At 42.2% G+C, this 6,560-nt stretch overlaps 1 long non-coding RNA gene across 1 annotated transcript; it reads left to right on the top strand.

The window, feature by feature from the left end:
* Positions 1 to 3,428: 3,428 nt before the first annotated feature.
* On the top strand, positions 3,429 to 5,066 carry LOC311499772. Its single transcript, XR_014699463.1, has 3 exons — positions 3,429 to 3,630; positions 3,715 to 3,851; positions 3,931 to 5,066. It is a non-coding gene; the product is annotated as an uncharacterized lncRNA (long non-coding RNA).
* Positions 5,067 to 6,560: the final 1,494 nt, after the last annotated feature.

Here is a 6,560-nt window from a genome sequence, read left to right as displayed (position 1 = left end):
CTGTTGCTGCAAACAAAGAGTATAAGCGCATACACATTCATATACCAAGAAATAAATCACAGAAACAAACAAAAAAAGACAAAAGAACAGACATAAAAAGGAATATATAAATCACAAAATAACAACAATAAACATATAAGCACATGTAGCTTACACACTCCAACCATTAGACATAGTGATATCATTACTATGTACATTTGAGAAAGACAAGTCATAACTAAAACAAAGAAAATGAATAAGTAGAAAAAAAATCAGTAAATAACTTAATAAATAAGCAATACAACACACCACACCTGCACATTTTATAACCCTAGACCCCCCCCCACAGATCTTTCTCTAATTTTCACCACATGTTGGATATTTAAGATAAATACATAAGAATGAAAAATAATAATAAAGGGTTAAATCATAGCTCGAGCTACCTCGAGAGCCTCCTTCCTAGCTTTAAGCACCCGCTGGCCAGCTCCATTCATCTTGGCAACAGAGAGCTCAAGAGATAACATCTCTATTAGGGAATAAATCCATTGATGTATAGAAAGTGAATGCGGTGGTTGCCACCTAACCGCCAACATCTTTTTAGACACTGTACATGCAGATAGCCACAACAATCTTTGCATATGATTAAGATTTTGCCCAGAGTCATCGTTTAAGAGCATACAGTTTGGAGAGAGGTTAATCTCTACGCCAAGTGCATTATTAAGATGTTTTCCTATTTGTTGCCAAAAAATTTGAACTGATGGACACTCCCACATGATATGCAAGAAAGTCCCTGTTTGATTCAAGTGACATAAAGTACAATTTAAAATTGAGATTGGTTAACTTATTATTTAGATTTTGTGAGGAATGAGCGACATTCCTCCAAACTCTAGGCCAGTCTATAGTTGCTTCAGGGCAGTCCTTATTCCACACATTTGTTATCCCTAAGGGGGTCTGCATGTGTTCCAATAAAGTATTATAAATTGCAGAAACATGCCCTTTAGGTAGCCCTGATATTTTCTTAAATAATTCCATTACTGGATGATTAACAGGTTTCCTATCAGTCAATATACCTGCTGCTCTTAAGGCAGAACGTAATTGTAAATATAAAAAGAAAGAGTTTGTTGACAGTTTAAATGTTTCACTTAGATCCTGAAAACTTCTTAACCCATCACCATTCATAATGTCTCCTAAACTGTGGATTGGCAGATTTCACGCAGATTTCTGACTCTGTATTTATTCCTGTCAGCTCCTTTAAGTTCTTACCTGCAACAGAAACAATGCCAAAGATGCGTGCGACTGTAAAGTAAAAGATATTTATTTAGTCTTGTTACGTGCGGCTGCTCTCCCGTCTCCTCCTGGTGACTCCTCCCCTGGCCTGCTGAGCACTTGAAAATAATTTGTGCCCAGGTAGGGGAGGAGACTATATAAGGAGGCGAGGGAGGTGGCTCGCTCTCTCTCTCTCTCTGGGCTCGCTCGGGCTCACTCATTCTGGCACCACTCACCATCGCAGCGCCGGGTGCTGCTATTATTCATGTTTCTTTGTCCCTGTTAGCAGGTGGTTTATTTCTTTATTATTTTAGTTTGGATTGTAGGTGACCGGTAGTCCTGTTTTCGGTTTTTGTTCATGTTGTTAGGTTTACTTTAAGCACTTTAAGTTAGTTGGGATGAGGTCGGGGTCCTACGGCCCTATGTGGGCTGGCCTTGTGTCCGAATCCCTCTTTTGTTCTTTTTGGCCGGCACCTACAGTCCTTTTTGGTTCTTTGAGTTTGTTTATCCCCTGCTCTTGGGTTTGAATTTAAATAAAACACACATTTTTGTACACCCTCCGATTTTTGTCTGGCGTCCCTTAATATGTTATGTGTCTGTCGAGCCTTAGAGACCGTAACATATTTTGGGGGCTCGTCCAAAACTAAATTTTTGGATCTTTTTTTTTTGGATGTTTGAGTCGGGGTTTTGAGATCGCGATTCTGTGTTTGGCTTCGTTGGAATGCAGTGATTTGTGATTGCGCTGTTGGCTTTTTGTGATTTGTCTTTGCCTCAGCGGTACTGCTTTGTGCTTTGTGCATTTTGGGTAGCCTACACAACGTGTCGATAGCGTTTGATCATCGCTACTTTATTTGTGTGCTACCCGACACGGTCATTTGTGTCTTTATAGCCAACACCTTGTATGTTGCACTTTGTGTGCGTGATTTGGGACGCCACCGGGTTTTCCGGTTCTTTCGCGTTTTTTTTTTTTTTTCCAGAGGTCTTTCGCGTGTGTGTGGGCGTGCCATCTCGTTTCTACGGCGTTCTCTTTGTGTGGATTCCCTTGTTCGGTAGCTCTGACTTGGAGTGATTGTGATCATATTAGCATCTGTTAAAAATATAACAAAAATGGATTTCATCGGGGATTTTGAAGCTAACCCTAGCCTCGATAAATTCCATTCGTTTACAAAACAAGAACTAAATCATATTGCTGATCACTTTAAAATATCTGTAACAAAACAGGCAAAGAAACAGATAATTAAATCTCAGATACTACTGGCTTTAAATGAAAAGGGAATTTTGCATCGCGAAACCACTACTAGTTCCAGTGTGGTGCAGAACTCGGACGATCTGCTCCGTTTAAAGGAATTAGAAGTGGAAATGCGCCGTTTAGAACTGAAAGAAATAGAACTAAAAAATGAAAAGAAATTAAAAGAAAAACAAATGCTTTTTGAATTGGACTGTCGGAAAATGGAGGTTGAAAAAGAATTAAAGTTGAGAGTTTGAAACTAAACATGCCTTTTCTGCATTTGCTTTGCGCTCCGGTGACGGAGGCTTTGATTTGAATAAATGGATTCGGCTAGTTCCGCCGTTTAATGAGAAGGATGCTGACTGCTACTTTGTAATGTTTGAACGTGTAGCGAATACTCTGAAATGGCCCAGAGATGTATGGCCTTTACTTTTGCAGTCGGTGTTAACTGGGAAAGCTCAAGACGCTTATGCATCCATGACACCGGAAGATTGTCTTGATTATGACCAAGTAAAGTCATCTGTGCTGCGTGCCTACGAACTCGTGCCTGAGGCTTATCGGCAAAAATTTCGTAGACTTAGGAAGACCGACAGCCAGACTTTCTGTGAATTTGGTCGAGACAAGGAAGCCCTTTTTGATCGTTGGTGCCAATCCACAAATGTGCATAATTTTGCGGATTTAAGGGATTTAATTCTCTTAGAAGAATTTAAAAACTGTCTGTCTGAAAGAATTTGCACATATATTAACGAACAAAAAGTTAAAACTTTGGCTGATGCAGCTGTTCTTGCAGAAGAATATATTCTGACGCATCGGGAAAGTGAGCGTAGCGCTCCTGCGCCAAAACCTTTAATGTTTCAATCGAAGACACAGTTTCAGGGTGAGGACAAAAACAAGGAACACGCAAACTTTAAAGGGAAAGTTTGTTTTTACTGCAAAAAGCCTGGTCACACCATACAACTGTAGCAGGATGAGATGCTCATCCTCGTTTTTAAGGTACGAGTGTGTTGCCTGGCTCAATTCTGCTTTCTAACCAATCACCGCATGGGGGCACTCTATAAGAGGAGGCTGTGTCCATCTTGACTCCCTCTCGCTCTTTGGCTCCGAGACCGCCCACTTCCTGGTCGCCTCGCTTCCTGTCCACGCTGCTACCTGTGCAGGTAATGTAGCCGTCACTGTCTGTACTCGCGTGGAAATCTGACCGTTTGACTCACAAATTAATTAGATCGTTTGTTTGGATGTAGCTTCCTGTATTGCCGTTTTGGGCTAAGGTAATGCCTTGCATGCCGTTCTCCCGAGCTGTTTGACTGTCCTCCTCCTGCTGCTGCACAGCGCGAGCTTGCACTGACTCTCGCTCAGGTGATTGAATAATACTAGAGTGGTAAGTTAGCCTGATGGAAATTGTGGTCGCTCTCATTTTCTGATGTTAGTGAGATTTTAATCTGGTTTATTTGATGCAGGTACTCTATAACGGAGGCAGCTCTGAGGACCGCTGCTGCTTTGCTTTGTTTTGCTTCGCTGCTTTGTTCTGCTTCGTTCCACTCGTGCTTTGCTCTGCCCTACGTCAGTTGCTGCTTCACGCTGCTTCGCGTCATCAGGCTTGGCTACACTCAAGAGGTTGCTGTGCCTGGCCCTAACGCTGACTGCAGACCCCTATTTTAGGCTGGCGTCATAGACAAACTGCCGTAGTCTTAAGTCTTTGTGTGTGTGTGTGTGTGTGTGTATGTGACCTTTGGGGGTTCGCCTTCTCTTTATTTTGCTTGATTCTGTTTTTGTTTTGTTCTTTTGTTTTGAGTATGTTAAGACAGTGATGTTTTGTTTTGGTTAAGTTTTGTTATGTTAAATTACTAACCACAGGAACTAATTTATTTGATTTCATTAATGATTCCTGTGAACTTTTGGCTCTTTTACATTACTTGATTTGTGCGATTTTGATTTATTTTGTTAACCTGTTTTTGGCAGTTTATATTTGTTTATTCGGATTCTTGGTTAATTTGTACCTTTTTGGCTGCCAACCTTAGAAGTTTTGTTAATTTTGAGTTTGTTTTGTTTATTGGGTTGTTTGATTCCATTAATGATTTATCTTTGAGTGCAATCCCATTAATTTTATTTCCCTTTTCCCCCTTCAGTTGCTGAGAGCCGACGGTGGTGGTCCTGGTGTCGCGGGTGGTGGCTTCCCTTTTTGGTGTGCTGTGCGTCCCCTGGTCCTGGTTTTTCCCTTCACTAAAGTGTGTGTGTGTGCGTGACTGTCACGTGTGACTGGGGTGACCTTATTTTTCCGTTGGATCCCTCACACCCTCGTCGACCAAATTCCCTGCCGGTAAGCCTCAGTACTGAAGGGGCCCTCCCCCTTTCCGTACACCCCTGTGTGACGGTGTTTTACTGTTTTTATAATGTAATAAAGTATAGATTTTTCATTATCTGGAACCACGTCTCCTGCCTCACTGTAGAGCGAACCTGAGTGCCTTTATTTAGGTTATTTTGTAGATTTAACTATTTCCTTGGGCGAAACTCCCAAGGTGGCGTTGTCCGGCTTGTTATGGTTGACTAATATTGCTATTTACCAGCAACTTGGTAACATATTCCTCCTCCCATCCCTCGTGTTGCCACACAACAATGTTTTGCTTTGAACAAGAAAACCAAGGTACCCAAAACGGTAAACTTAGTAAAAACAGAAGGCTTACCTAATGTACAGTCCCTGTATCCGCGAATGTTGACTAGCAGGTGCTTCTGGCTTACACGTATCCTGGTGCTGTTGTTCTTAATAATCCACTCGACTTCCAGGCGATGTAACAAAAAATAAAAACTTTTATTCCACAAGTGTCACTGAATTATCCACAAAATTAGCTTTCTCTTAAACAAAAATACAGAACAGGACACGGTAAAAAACCGTGTGTCTCCACTGCTAGTCTGGGGTTCTACCACGCAGGTAAACGACACCACTTGAACCAAAGTGCGAGGCTGCTGCCTCTTAAAGCTACAGTACCCCAGTAATAAACCAACTACTAAATGACTATTGGACAAATATGTAAACTTCAAATTCAAAAGTTACAGTAAATGTCTATTTAAAGAACACAAAGAGATAAGGAGAAATGTGAATATTAACAAGCTCATTCTTGCCTCATACAGTCCCCTACACTCACTCCTGAAGCTGAACAAATTCTTGAAATGTATGCTCCGTTCTTGATGAAAGGTTTTGTTTCCCTCTCTGAACAGGGTCCGAAAGTTCCCGTTACCATCCTGCGAGACAGTGCAGCGACACAGTCCATTTTGTTAGAGGGGGTGCTGCCTTTGACGGACAAATCCTCAGTAGAGGCTAGTGCGTTAGTCCGAGGATTTGGGATGAAGTTCATAGGAGTCCCGCTCCATACTGTGTGCCTCGAGTCGGACCTTGTGAAGGGACGTGTGGTTGTTGGGGTGAGGTCAGAACTTCCTGTGGAGGGGATTTCGTTTATCCTTGGTAATGACTTGGCGGGAGGTAAAATCCTTTTAAATCCCGAGGTTATAACAGTTCCTAGACTTGAACGTCCGGATGAACTGGAACGAAAGTTTCCTCAGGTATTTTCAGTGTGCGCTGTCACTCGCGCAATGGCAGCCAGTGAGGAAAAACAGGCACCTGATGATGATGGGGTGGATTTAGCTGATAGCTTTATTGCTGATGATAATAGTTCCGCCACGTTAGTTGTTTCTGCTCCCCCTCCACCCACTCCGCCTGTTGTTCCTGCAACGCCAATTGCTAGTTCTCACGATGAAAATTGGGACTTCAAAAATTGCATGTCACGAGAGGACCTTATTAAAGAACAGAAACGTGACTTGTCTCTTGCAGCACTTTTCGATGCGGTTGTGACAGAGAATGACGTGGACAACGTTTCCAGGGGTTACGTTGTGAAGGATGGTGTGCTTGTGCGTAGATGGGCGCCGCCACACGCCTCCACAGTTGATGACTGGAACGTCGTGACCCAAATTGTTGTTCCTACGTGTAACCCAGGTCCCATGTAGTTAATAATAAAGCTAGAGTGGTTAATACGATGAGACTGGGCCTGGGCTCGTTGTAGGAAAATACAACTTTTTTTTGTTTTGTTACTTCTAG

Source organism: Chelon labrosus (assembly GCF_963514085.1).
Source record: "Chelon labrosus genome assembly, chromosome: 14".
NCBI classification, from domain to species: domain Eukaryota; kingdom Metazoa; phylum Chordata; class Actinopteri; order Mugiliformes; family Mugilidae; genus Chelon; species Chelon labrosus.
The sequence above is the reverse complement of the archived record's forward strand: the minus strand, read 5'-3'. Positions and strand labels throughout refer to the sequence as shown.